Source organism: Siphateles boraxobius, unplaced genomic scaffold (assembly GCF_051911475.1).
Source record: "Siphateles boraxobius isolate OS27281-9 unplaced genomic scaffold, OSU_SipBor_1 22, whole genome shotgun sequence".
In the NCBI taxonomy this organism is placed as follows: domain Eukaryota; kingdom Metazoa; phylum Chordata; class Actinopteri; order Cypriniformes; family Leuciscidae; genus Siphateles; species Siphateles boraxobius.
In genome coordinates, this window is record NW_027508833.1 from 34639889 (window position 1) to 34655210 (window position 15322).

Consider the following 15322-nt stretch of genomic DNA (forward strand, 5'->3'; position numbering starts at 1 on the left):
TTTTTTTTTTTAAAGAAATTAATACTTTAATTCAGCAAAGATGCATTCAATTGATCAAAAGGCATAGTAAATATAATTATAATGTTACAAAAGATTTCTATTTCAAATAAATGCTGTTTTGTTCTTTTGATATTTCAATTAATCAAGAATTCCTTTAAGAAACTATGTATTAGATTTCTGCAAAAATATTAAGCATCACAACTGGGTTTTTTTTTAACATTGATAAAAAATAAGAAATTTACTGTATATTGAGCACCAGATGATTTCGGAAGGATTATGTGACACTGAAGGCTGGATTAATGATGCTGAAAATTAGGCTTTGTCATGACAAATTATATTACACTCTCAGAAAAAAAGGTACAAAAGCTGTCACTGTGGCTGCACCTTTTCAAAAAGAACACCTTTGTACCTAAAGAGTGCATATTGGTCCCTCAAAGGTACATATTGGTACCAAAAGTGTATATATTAGTACCTAAATGGTACATATTAGAACCCTTTTGAAGGGTTCTGTCCCAGTGACAGCTTTTGTACCTTTTTTCTGAAAGTGTATATTCAAATAGAAACTGTAAACTGTCATAATATTATTTCACAATATTACTGTTTTACTATATTTTTCATCAAATAAATGCAGCCTTGGTGAGCGAGACTTAAAAACATAAAATTTCTTCACTTTAAATGTACTTCCTGCTTTGAGGCTACTGAATGTTGGAACGTGGATGAAACATTTGTCTTTTTTAACTCCATAACTTCGTACACATTTCAAACTATCATAATCATACCATCATATCCTAATGTGTCTTGTAAAGCACTTGCTTTTTTTCTATGTTGCCATTCTTCAGCAAAATGTAGGCAAGGGCCCAAACTCTGAGGTTAAATTGGGCTGTGTTAAAGAGCAACCCTCTTGATTGGTGGCCGTATAGCTAAATGTCACTTGAAGAGAGTGATGTATCAGAGGGCTGGAGATAGTGTAGGCGTAGTTTGATTAATAAGGTGCTTGAAGCAGTGACTCAGCCATGCAGCCAGAGCAGAGACCTCCGTGATAGGAGCCCCTGCACATCCACCCGTGATCAATAAGGCAGAGTCCAAGAGCTTTCAGGTGTATCATAATCAAAACAATCAATTGAAGACAACTGTTAGTGTGGTAGTTATTATATTATTTTATTTTTTTATTTTAATTTAATTTAATCTTATTTTATTTATTTCTTCACAGCTTAATCTGTAAGTAGTGATGTAGATTTCTGCTTTCTCGGACTCGTCTCGGACTTGTTCCTTCAAAGACTCGGTCTTGACTCGGACTCGGCATAGGCGGTCTCGTCCCCATCACTATCTGTAAGGCTCAATATTCCTACAGCAACACCAAACCAGAAAAATGTTTGTTAAAAACAAGTATGATATCATTCAGCGTTATGATTAATATTGGTAAAATGGACAGTTTTACAAATAAACGTTACAATAATTTTTGATGGAAGCTTCCTATGGGACTCAAGCAGCTTGAGAAATGGAAAATACGTCATGATAAACATAGCAAAGGACATTGCACTAAATGAGTTTGAATGAGACAATTAAGAGCACAGTTTCAGAAACTTGCCGTCTTTAGCCTTTATATCAATTCATTATATAGGCTATTTTATATATTTTTTCTCCAGTAAGTAACTGAATTTAAGCTGCTTATTACAAAAACATCATGAAAATAATGTTTTTTTATTATTTAAATATTTTTACATTCTTAATATAATTATAATATTAACTAGACGTACATTTTCTGCAGAAAATATTTTTACATTCTTAATATAATTATAATATTAACTAGACGTAAATTTTCTGAAGAAAATGTGACTGGTGCTTGATGTGGTTGGTAGTTGCTAGGGTGTTCTGATTGGTTGCCAGGGTGTTGCTAGGCAGTAGCTATGGTGTTTGCTATTGTGTTGCTAGGCAGTTGCTAGGGTGTGATGGTTGGTTGTTTTGCTTGGGCATTGCTGGGCAGGTGCTTAGGTGTTCTGGGTGGTTACTAGGGCTTTTCCAAGTGTAACAGTGGCAAGCTTGTATGAGCTGTGCATGTAAACCTCCCTCCCCAGGCCTCAAGAGGCACACAGGCCACTGACGTTACGGGCAGTTCTTTAGCGTCCTTGTTAGTGCTCCCACCTCCCATGCCCGTGACGCTGGTTCGAATCCCGCTTGGAGTGTGTCGAGTAGGACCAGTTAAATATACAATTGCTAGAGTGGTTGCTAGGCAGTAGATAGGGTGTTTGCCATTTTGTTGCTATGCAATTGCTAGGGTGTTGTGGGTGGCTGCTAGATGGTTGGTATATGATTGCTAGGGTGCTATGTGCCGTTAATAGGCAGTTGCTAGGATGTTAAGGGTGGTTGAAGGGGGTAATGGGTAGTTGCTATGCAGTTGCTAAGCTGTTCTGAGTGGTTACTAGGGCTTTGCTGGGAAATTGCTAGGGTGTTGCTAGGCAGTTGCTATGTGATTGCCAGGGTGTTCATGTGTGGTGGTGTTTTGAATGTGAAAATTCCATTTTGAAATAAATTTTCTGTTATCCAAACTAGGTTGTCTCAGACCTCTCAATAATAATAATATTTCAAGTTTCTATTTGAGGCAACAGAAAATGTAAATATAAAAACAACTGCTGATGCTTGTAATGGCCTTCTGTGCATCTTCCAACAGCCCTATTGTTCTTGTACGGAGTCGGTCTGTCTGTGTTTGATTGTGACATAATGAAACACAATCTGTCAATGTCTTCAAGTGCTGGGAAGATTTCTACTTTTTAATTTGTACAGAGTGTATTTATTGACAAAGGCAGATTATTTGGAAGATGAAGTCTTTGTTTCCTCTTGTGTCTTGCAGTAAATGACAGATATAAACCACATAAGGTCAAGCTGACCAGCTGAAGGGTGAACTTTGGGAAGACTAAATAGCATATTTTAATAATTCTCATCATTTCTCAGCTTTCTTTTTTGATCAAATATCATGCTCATCATAGACCAGAAAACTGGGTTTTAACCCTAACAAAAACACCTTGCTTAAATTTATTAAACGATAACAAATTGACAGTAATTGAAAATTAATATAGGGAGCTGGAGGTTAATACCACATTAATCAGACAAAATCAGTGGCAAGATGTCTTTTAATTAGATTTAGCTGTCTAAATTCAGCTTTTGGGAGGTCTAATAAATGGCAAGACAACAGAACACTTTGTAATATTGGCAGACTTTTAAAAACATTTTGACTTGAATTAGTTTGATATTTTATGTTAAAAGTGCAACGATAAGATCAAAGTGAAAAACATTATTATAATCAAAAATCTGCCTTCAGTACAGACTTAACTGTTCGTATGTTTTTGTTGTGCTTTAACTTTATTGTCTACAATAAAAAACGTATGCAAAATATATAAATAATAAATGATTCAAGTATAATAATACAGAAATCTAATAAAATAGGGTTCTTGAATCAGTTTGACAGAAATCTTTATGCCATAAAGGTTCTATACAAGGAGAAATGTCTATATAACATATTTTTATAAGCTGTTTCTATAAATTGATCCTATGATGGGAATCCCTGATAGGTTCTATATATTAAGTCCCTGACAGAACCCTTTAAGGCTCTATATAGAACCTTTTCCTCTAAGATATTAAAATATGTATTTAATATTTAGCACAAATTACTGCTGATACATATTCTTGGTAGCCAGTGGATGACTAAAATGTCCTAAAAACGTAAAATATGTTTGAGAAGAGTCCTATGTAATGTTTGTTATGATTTATCTTCCTCAGACTTTTTTGTGGTTTTATTTGTTGACTTTTAGATTATTAAGTGATGAGTGTATTATTTTGAAGTCTGTAATTTAATTTGCTTCATGTACTTCAGAATGACCTGGCATCTCTTGAAAAGAGTGTTTTCTTATCTCGTAACTGAGTGATCACAGCCCACCTATTAAGTCAAGTTCTACCACAGCACCTGTAAGGAGGAGAGTGCCAGCTGAATACACCCATGAACCCTTAATCTCCTTTGGCCTATAGATCACATTTCAGCCGTGCAACCCTGTCCAACGCCCTCTGATAAATAAAAAAAAGTGCATTTTAAGTCTCAAACATTCCTATCTTTGCACAGCTGCTCCCCTCCTTTCTGATGGCCATCTTGTTGGCTGACTTCTAATGTCCCTCCCTTTGTTAAACAACAACAAAATTCACTTTAGAAATGACTAAAACTCATTTGGTGGCTTTCAATGCATAGACTTATACTGGAGCACTACGGTATGTTGCTTTGAATGTAGTTCATATACACTGACTTTGTCACGCTCATCCCATTCCTTTACTGTGCCTGTTAGCTACGTGTAGACCTGAAACGTAAAAGCTGTGAGTTGTGTTGTGTAAGTGCATCTGAGGTAATGATGAAATGATTGGAAATGAACCTGTGCGGAAATCCCTGGCATGTTGATAATTAATTAGTAAAACTGGAACAACCCAGAAGACATAAAACAAGAAAGAGAAGAGTATTGTGTGTGGGAGATGCATTCCGCATCCTTATTGATTTGGTATCTGGATATTTAGTACTTGCTACCCAGAGCCCACTTTAAATCAGTAATAATACTACTAATAATTATAAATCTGGGGCCGTATTCACAAAGAATTTTAAGGCTAAAAGTAGCTCCTAACTGGCGAATTTAGGAGCAACTCCTAAAAATAATGGGCGTGTAACTCCTAACTTTAGGACTCCTCATTTTTTTCACTAAGAGTAATTCACGAAGCATTTTAGCCCTAAAAGTAGCACCTAAGTCTGGGACAGCTTAAAAGAAGTCGAGAGGACTCCTAACTCAAGACCTATTCACAAAGGATTATAGCGTATATACCACCGCCTCTCGCAGTCGTCCGGGGTCCGCGACACAAGCGGGAATGCTGCATTGATCGGCAACAGAGTAGCCTATGTGAGCGGAGTGGAGCGGCAACAATTTTCCCTCCGCGCTCCAAGCATTTAATAATCGCTCCGGGTTCACCATTTACCGCTCCCGCTCCACTCCTCGCTCACTGATATAAGAAACACCGCTCCGTCATCGCTCCCCGAGGAAATTGCGAATAAAGTATTTAAGTATGCTTTGAAATCTCACAAAATTTCTCCTCATCATAATATATAGGCACATTAAATAAAAATACATAAAAAACAACATTAGGAGAATAGTTTCAATGTGGTTTATTGGATAGTGTGCAAACTTTTCCTATGCCATGCTATGCTTATTACATTGATATCAGAGTTAAAAGTTAAATATCATTGCTGCTTTTTGCAGAGCACATTTTGTTTGGAAAGAGGAAAATAACTAAGTTTTCATCAGTTATTTTATCTACGGGTCGCTACATTTCTTACAGATTTCTGCTCATTCGAAATCAAATAGGCTACCGACAGCACTGTAAGATTACATTTGTTTGAATGCAATGCATTAGTGAGAAAGCGATTGCGTGTGTGAATAAGTGTTACCTGTTTAAAATGTGCTTTCACCCGATCCAGCCCGATCTCATGAAAGTGCGTATCTATAGCACAAATTTTATTTCTTGTACCATTTACAAAAATAGTTTTTGCTTGCATAGCCTATGATAAGCAGTTTTCGCGTGCATATGATACACACTTTATGGCGTTCACGCACTTCACATCCCTAATCCTAACCAATGGGTTTAGTGTGTTAAATTTGCACGCAAAAACTATTTTTTGGTGTATAAATGGCACGAGAAATAAAATTCGTGCTATAGATACGCACTTTCATGAGATCGTGTTGCCCGATCATTTTCAGTAGGCTTGAGAACCTCCCGCAGTCACTTATGTCCATCGACGTCATCATAACCTTCACATTTTTTTCTGATTTGAGTGATCCATCTGTAGCCTATCATAGCGTAATGTGTTTAACGTGTGAATCCTTACTAAAAATGCAGTTCTATAATGAGCCGTTGGCATGAATTGTACTCGTGATGGAGCGGTAGTGGAGCGCTCTCGGAGCGAGTGAAAACCACGACGCTCCGACTTTTAAAAAATCCGCTCCGAGCTCCATTTAAAATCACATCGCTCCACTCTCGCTCCGCTCCCACTCCACTCCGCTCACATACTCTGATCGGCAAACAAATCCTCTCTCATGTTTCACGCTGAGTTTTCCTTGATACCCCATTGTCGAATTTCTCTTTTTTAAATTTTTTTTATTTATTTTTCAGCACCAACACCCAGCAGCAGTAACTGATCCTGCGTCCAGTTGGGCTTTCTTTTCCGTTTTGGCGAGTTCATAATCCACCGTCATTCAACTGGCCTATTACATTACTTCAATAGGAGCACATTTCCTTGCTTTAAGTAGTCTATTTAGGCTATGGAACCTTGTTTCCGCCACAGAATGAAAAATAAAAAAGGTAATTGCGACTTTTTATCACACAATTGCGACTTTATTTCTCCCAATTCTGACTTCATATCTCGCAATTGTGAGATAAAAAGTCGCAATTATTTATTTTTATTTTTATTCAGTGGCGGAAACAAGCTTCCATACTAATAGGATGTCAATTAACCAAGCAAGTGTTAATGCAAGTGTCGTTTTTCATTATTAGGCAAGTGGCGGTTTCATTAGAGTAGGCTATAGCACAGTCCAGCATCACCCTGCCAAGGCTAGGCTATAGCCTACCTTAATTTAATCCACCACTTTTCTCTCTCTCTCTGCCTTTTTAGAATTACACTTCACTGGGGCCTGCACGAACATGTCATTATATATGCATTTCGATGACATTACTATTATTATTTTGTGTAGGACACAGACATATTTAGATTTCGTAATTCCATGATTTGTTGCGTCTGTGTTATGTTCCGCATGATGGCCCTGTCATCTAACAACCAATGACCGTGATCATTGCGAGGAAACTCGTGCATGAGAATTGACGTCATCCATAGCAACGTATATCAACCATAGCTCACTCTTAGTTTAGAAGTTGTAATTTTTCCTTACTAAGAGTAGGTCTGAAAGGCGTTGTGAATAACGTTTAAGAGAAAACGAGTAGTATGAAGCTGCAGACTCGGAGACCTGCATCTACAGTCCCCCTGCACCCAGAGTCCCGCATTCTCAGACCCCTCGTTTTTCGAGACAGCGCCTCCTATCAAATTGTATCGGATAAACATGTGAAGAACTTAAGCCAAAACGTGAGTAGGCTATCTTCAATTTTATTTAGCGAATCGTAGTAGCCTACTCGTTTGATTTATTTTTTAATAAAACTAATTTAGCTCATCGATAGGCCTACAACATATGAATAGTCCATTTAATATTTGTAAAGATAGTTTGTAACAAGATTTGAGCCGTTAATGTAGCCTATGTTTTTTCGCCCTCTTCCCCCCGAAAATATTTTTGATAGCTAACGTTAGCCTTTAACCTTGGACTTTTTGTAGATATGTCATAAATGCTGCAGTGATTTTCACTGCCCATTTTGTGCCCCCATATATTTCAAACCCACAAAGTTGTCCAAAGTTCAAAAACATCTCAAGGGACACTTCAACAGAGCAGTGCAACATGAAGGTAACATTTGCAAACATCTTTTTTCTTTTTTTCTTTCTTTCTTTTTGAAACATCATAAGACATGTGCTATCGGGCCTATACTGTTGTAGGCTATTCATACATCGATGGAGTCGCCCCTGCCGAACCCAGCAACATATCATTATGCAAAGCGACTTATAAATTAGTTTTTTAATGCAATTGAAGACGAAAAGTAAAGTCACGAACACAGTTTTTTCTTCCTTTTTTCTTTACAGCAAGATGATGTTTAGGTGATCATTAAATAAAGTACAGAATTGTTTATTATGGTGTTTTGTCTATTCTGATTTGTTTTGCTTCGCATTCAAAATATCAAAAAACAGATTTTGTAATGTTAGCATGGTAATGTTAATTTGACCATTATAGGTTGAACTGAAAGAAAAATTGGAATTTGAATAAAAAAAATATAAAAAAACATTGTAGCAATATAATATCACATACTATTTTTCAGAAGATAGTTCAATCTGTAATTGTATCCCTTCCATCCCAATGAGTTTTTTTTGGCACATGCATTAAGCAGGGAACGCAAATATTTATTGGATCATTTATTTGGAGACCTTAATATTGCATCCTATTGTTTTTAATTGCATTTGGATAAGCGTGCGCTGCACGCTGTGTTCGGGTGTTATACGACCTTTCGAACTGCAGGAGGCGCTGTGTTCGAAAAATGAGGGGTCTGAGAATGCGGGACTCTCGTTGGAGGACTGTAGATGCAGGCTCCGAGTCTGCAGCTTCATAATATTGGAGTAGGTAAACTCCTAGCTAAAATATTTTAGTGTGATTTAGGAGTAGCCTACTCCTAGTGGTAAAATAAAATGATTTGTGAATACGGCCCCAGGTGTTTATATCAGCAATTCATTTAAATAATATATTGTTGTTTCATTTTTTTTTTTTTATTATAACATAGGCCTACACTCTTAGAAAAAAGTTTCAATGGGGGTTCTATGTGGGTTCTTGACTCAATTTTAAAGAACGCTTTATACCAAAAAAGGTCCTGTATAAATGTCATAAATTATTGCATAATAATACTCTCATGTCTAACTGGTTATTATTTTTTTCTAGGGATTAAGTATGTTTATAAATTGTTTTAATTCATAAAATGGGAGTCTTTTGGTCATTTCATTTAAAGGAATTAAATGAGGATTCAAACGGATTTAAAGGGTTAGATGATGATCGTAAAACTAATCTATTTGAACTGAGCAGTTTTGTTAAAAATTTCTGAAGAGACACAATTTGCTTTATAAGATTAACAGATTTAATTTAGCAAACCGAACCTGAACCTCAATCGAACCTGCAATAACGCGCGAGAACAAACTTCTTGCGGAAGCTCTAAAGTGCTGCTTAAAGGTATTGTAGGTAGAAATCCCCAAAAATACTTTTTTCCAATTTTTTTCAAACTGTCTTTATATATCAATGCATAATTAAAATGTAAGTACTCGGGAAAATAAATTATAAAAATCGAGTGTCTGTAGTTCTCTCAGGACTGTAATAAACACAGCTCATTATTCCATTCGGGACGAAAGAAATGATTGGCTGGGGCGACTGTCACTCTCCCTCGCTACCATGGATACCACCTCTGCTGATACAGGAGGAGCCCAAATGCGCGCACCCGTTTGAAAAGGAACGGAAGCTAGTAATAACAAACAATTATGGCAGAGAAAGAACAGTCACAATTCTCAGTAACGTTACCTGCATATAGAGGCAGCGAAGTCAAACGAGAAAAAAATGAAGACAGTATTTGAAAAGGCTATGAACAAAAAGTCTTTGGATAAATAAAGAAATCATAAGAGAGTCGGCGTGGCTTTCCAGCGTCGGCTACTACTGAGTGATCTCAAGGGGCTGAAAAGTGACTCCATGATGGCTTTATTTCTGCTGGACAGGTAATCTTGCTGTTTTCATTTTGATAGCATTTATTTTTTCATGAAGCATGTATCACTAGCACACCTAACTACCTAATATTAGCTACCTAACGTTACGTAGCATAACTAACGGTACTGGCTTAGCTATGACAGTGTAACTTTGGTGTCGACTAGTATAACGTTGCTGTTAGTGAGCCAGGGTTGAGACGATAAATAAGCAATAGGCCTATCTGCAGTCGAAAGCTGTTTTATTTAATTTCGCCGAATCTAACTTTACGTTAAAAAGTTTAGGGGATCTATTTTTATACCTAGCTTTACCCTCTGCCTAAACTGTGTTCCTATTTTCACCGTGAACTCTACCTACTCCGTTTTTTCACGTTTGGTTTGTTGTTATATGCTCTACATATGTTTACATATGTCTTTATGTTGTATCTGTATGTGCTATACAATATATGTTGTGTGTGTGTGTGTGTTATATTATCTTGGGTCTGCAATGCAGTTGTGAGAAGGTGTTTGAGTGTATGTAATTCAGTTTATCTGTAAACAATCTTATGTTATGAATCTTACAAATTCACCTTCATCACAGTGTAACTGCAAACGTGTATCAATGAAGCTATTTATAGCTTTGCCTTATATTGAGTTTGATTCCGTTACGAGCTAGTAAAATATTTTAAACTTTACAAGTATCGTTATGCGAGCTGGATAGTGAGTACTAACAGCCATGTTAATTGTTTATATGCATACTGATAAAGTTAGTTATTTTATTTCTTGTGATTCTGACATGATGTCACTACATCTGGTAAAGCTGGTAAACACGTCCGACTCTTCCAGCTGAGCGAACGGCCGGGATCGCGCGTTCATTTGTTTTGGGGACGTGGCTTTGGAAGGAGCCGAGTAGGGAGGGGGGGGGGGGGGGGAGTTAATGGAATAATGAGCTGTGTTTATTGTAGTCCTAAGAGGACTACAGACACTCGATTTTTATCATTTCTTTTCCAGAGTACTTACATTTTAATTATGCATTGATATATAAATACAGTTTAAACAAATTTTGACAAAAAGTATTTTTGTGGATTTCTACCTACAATACCTTTAACACACAATGTTTGAACCTCATTGGTTCTTGTGGAAGCTCAAACGTGCGTAACACGAGAATGAACCTCGTTGATTCTTATGGAGTTTATAGGCTTGTTCGACTTGAACCGGCGCTGCACAGACCGATCGGTTGATGACATCAAAGTACCGCGAGAGCTATTCAAAAGCATAAGGAGCCGTCTGCTCTCTAATCGCTCTCGCGGTACTTTGATGTCATCAACCGATCGGTCTGTGCAGCGCCGGTTCAAGTCGAACAAGCCTTAAATGTGCAATGAACCTAGTTGGTTTTCGCACGTCAAGCGAGCATGCTTGAGCTTCCATTAACCATAATTGGCACAGTATGTGAGTTAATAAATGCTTATGTGAATAAAATCCTAAATTAAAATTGTTGATCATATAAAGCAACCGTGTCTCTTGACAAAATTTGGATTAAACGGATCAATTCAGATGGATTCGTTTTACGATCTCTTTATGAACTTTTTTGAAGTGACAAAGTAGTTGTAGACTGTCAATGGAGGGACAGAAATCTCTCAGAAATATCTTCATTTGTGTTTCAAGATGAACAAAGTCTTACGGATTTGGAGACATGACATGTTTTTCATCAGGGAATAAAGAAAAAGAAAAACGTTCTTGGTCAAACTGTAGTTGTGAACTTTAATAATCAATTAAAAAAATTTGCGAAAATTTTTTTTATTTTAAAATATGCACATTCACTCTTTTTCGGATGTCTAATATCTGGATAACGCAAACTTCACATTCAGTTAGCCTATTCCATGAATCATGTAATTGATAGCATATTTTCAATTCTTAAGTAAAATTTGAGTGAAACAGTTGAGTAGTTTGCAGCACTGGATATTACTATCAGTGGTTGCACATTTCAACAGTTGTCAAATATTAATGTTTTTAGCTACTTGTACTTTACAATGCACTCTTTTACCATTAAAACTAAAGCATTCGCACTCTTCTTTTGTAAGTAGGTATAGCTTGTATTTTAAGATATGTCACTGCAAGTCTTTTTCCAGTTAAAAAAGCTCAAATATGCATTTTACTGGCTTGAGCCTGGTCTGTGAAACCAGGGTTAAATGTATTAATTTCTGTTCTACACAATGCTGTCCCCTATTGGTGAACAAATGGAAGTTAATTTTAGGTTTGAAATAGTTTTAGCACTGTTAGCAAGCATTTCAAGGCCAATTTATTCTTATTCAATTCATTTGTACAATTTTTTAATAAACATTAATTTAAAAAAATATTTTTGTACAATCCAAAGTTTAAATCCTTTAAAAAAAAGAGTGTTTCTTCACATTACAAAAAAGTGCAGAATAGTTCAAACTGTGCAGTTGAATCACATTTATACATTCAGCAACATTCATAATAGTTAAGAATAATTAAATCTTGAGAACATCTGACAACGAACTTAACACACTAAATCTTGAGAACTTCTGACAACAAACTTAACACACTTTGTTCCAACTGTTCAGCATTATTCAGTCCACATCCGTTCCTTTCTGTCTTCTCATTGAGAGCACTAAATAAATGCTCTCCACTGGCTTAACATCCACAATACCATTATTCTACTTACTTTATCCATAATATCAAAGATCAAAATCAAGAACTTCTTTGTTTGGTCTACGCCTTTAAAGTTAAATGTTTTAATCAGTTGTGCATTATCAGAAAAATATGTGCATTAATTAATCGTAGTCCATCACAGCCTCTACTCTGTATTTTCATATCAAAGGCAAATTATCTCACAAATGTAGTCTCTTCCATGTCTCTTCCTTGACATCTCTTTTGATAACAGTGGCACATAAATAAAATTACACCTTTTGCACTTCCACTGATGTGAAAGCGGCTGCTGTAAAAATGGGGATCCAACACTGACCGCTGTGCTACTCATAATGTAACCACCTGATCTTGAGTAATGTGTTAGACATGAGATCTGGCTCTGTGGATGTCTGGCACTATTGTGGCAGCGGCACCCAGTGGCATAGAATAAGCCGTGCTCAAATTCTGCAGTCCAACTACTAGACACTTCCAGCTGTAACGAAGAGCTTTTCCCACATTCTGCAAAAAAAAAAAAAAAAAAAAAAAGGGGTGGGAGAACAAAGATGAATAAACCAATACAGTATTCAAAGTCCCACCCATGTATACAGTACTTACTCTACTTATTTTCTAATGATGATAAAACAGCTTGTTTTCAAACTTTTTATTAAGAGAAACTATATTTTAAATAGATTAAAATAATTGACCACATTATTGTGATGACGTTTGAACTATTCATCAACACAAACAATAGGCCTAGATGTTGAGAGAACAAAATAAAACAAGAAATGTCTGCTTACACGTTTTAACATTTTACTCACTGATAGGGCCTACGTATTTTAGCGATTTAATTAATTATATTTAGATTGCTAAACTACATCATACCCTATACCCTAACCACTTGTGAAAGACAAATAGCCTATTAGGCCTATCACAATTTTTCATACAATGTCATATTTATGATACTTTAAAAATATGAAATAATGTTTCTGTAATGATTTCCTTATTTTGGTGTTTCTGTCTCATTTGCATGACTTAAATGGATAGTTCACCCAAAAATGAAAAATTTTGTCTTCATTTACTACCCTCAAGTCGTTCCAAACCTTTATGAATTTCTATCTTCAGTTGAAGATATTTTAAAAGGGGTAACAAACAGCTGATGGACCCCATTGACTTCCATATGAAAAAAAAAGTTAACGGTGCCACAGCCGTTTGGTTACCCACATTCTTTAAAATATCTTCTTTTGTGTTAATAAATTCAAAGAAATAAAATCATACAAGTATGGAACACATTGAGGGTGAGTAGCCTATATGATAACAGAATTTTCATTTTTGGGTGAACTATCCCTTTAAATCAGTTTAGCCTTTTACCGTCATAAACAATCACGATCAGACAAACAACGAACTTTGACAGTTAACAACGTACTTTTCTTAACTTTTTATATCTGTCTTGTTTTTCCTTGATATTGTCATCTCGTGGTTGGTCAGTATCATCCTCAACCAGCGGTTGGTATTTCTCCGGTAGAAAAGCGATATGCACTTGTTTTGCGGACTTTTCCTTCTTGCTCACGCACCTCGTTGATTCCAGAGTCTTGATTCCTTCCTCGACTGATTGAGCGTCTTTAATAGGAACAATTTTAGATCTGTCCTCCTTTCTATGTTTTGATTTCCGCTTTAACTTGACACGTTTTCGAGACATTTCTTCGCATCTAAAATACACTGCCCATCGGAATTAGCTGATGAATAGGCTACTCTCTGTCAGGGCAGGTGCGAAGTTCACTGAATTTCGACCGGAATAGTTCAACGCATGCGCTGTTCAGCGAACCTGAGGTTATGCAATTTGTTTGAGTAACGTATCACTTTTGTTTTTGAAGTTGGTATTCAGTAAGTGTTATAGCATACACTACCCTAGTGTTTTATTATGCATTCATTTATGTAACATGAAATATAATTTAATAATTACAACATTTGGTGACTTTTAAATTAAATAGTTCTGACTCAAAGTCCTGCTTGATATGTGGTTTATTACATAATTTAAAAAAAGAAGAAACACTTTTCCTGGCTGCTATACCTTCATGGACATCTCTGACTGCTCCATATGCTTTGGACATTGTGGTCACCCATTGATTCATGGAGTTTACAGACACTTGCAGTTTGAGAAAGAAAATATGCTCCATTCCTTACCTTAAAAGAATATACAATATTTTAGTCTGCTTGGCCAAGTATGTGGTTAGGTTATTATTTAATTTCAGGTTTTGGCATGAAAATCTTTACATTTTGTTGCATGCATTATTAATAAATATTGACTTTATTAAAAGTCACAATGTTAATTGTTAATATAAACTGATAAATGCGTTTTAAATACATGCGTTTACTTTTCTTTAATGGTAAACATTAGAGCAAAGCTCTAGACTTAAACAGACTTTGACCAATATACATAGGAATATACACATATATATATATATATATATATATATATATATATATATATATATATATATATGAGAAAAACTTTGCTATTTAATTAGGTTTTTTTAAGCTTGTAAAATACATTTTTTTTTGTAGCTTAGAAGTAATTTTGTAATCCACTGTCAAAAAAAGGATTGTGAATATTATGCAACCCTCTTATTTAGTAACAATGAAGGTTACTTTACATGTTACTATCAGCTTGGACTCCTATACATCAATTAGCATATTGATTAGATCTGTGAATCAGGGTTGGTAAATACAGTATAGGCCTCAGTAAGTTAGGTAACAGTGGGTGAAGACCCCAGAAATTCTCAATTAAAATTGACTTGGTCATGAACTATCAACCATTTCACTCAAGTTTAATTTAGCATAATTGTATAATATATATATATTGAACACACTGTTTTATGCGAATGGGCACCGGAGCGCGTTAAGGGTTTTTCTGTTAGAACGGTGTCGTGTTAGCGGCCCCAAAGTTAATAACTAATGATCTTCGTAACAGAAGTGAAACCATCAAAACTAACTTAAGCTGGACAATAATTTTATCCTAGAGCTGTGGTAAAACCTGAACAATCTGTTACGACAATTTCTATTATCACTGTAAAGATGCTTTGAAACAATCCATGCTGTTAAAGGGATAGTTCACCCAAAAATGAAAATTCTGTCAGTATTTACTCACCCTCATGTTGTTCCAACCCCGTAAGACCTTCGTTCATCTTCGGAACTAAGATATTTTTGATGAAATCTGAGAGCTGGATCACTCCTCCATAGGCTTCTTCAGGGATTGAAACTTGCCAGCCCCGAAAAGTTATTAAAGACATC

The 15322-nt window shown here is 35.9% G+C and overlaps 1 protein-coding gene across 1 annotated transcript in view; it reads left to right on the forward strand.

The window, feature by feature from the left end:
- nhsl1a (NHS-like 1a) overlaps window positions 1-15322 on the forward strand; it is a 152534-nt gene that overhangs the window by 135581 nt on the left and 1631 nt on the right. The gene's annotated exons all lie outside the window — the stretch shown is intronic.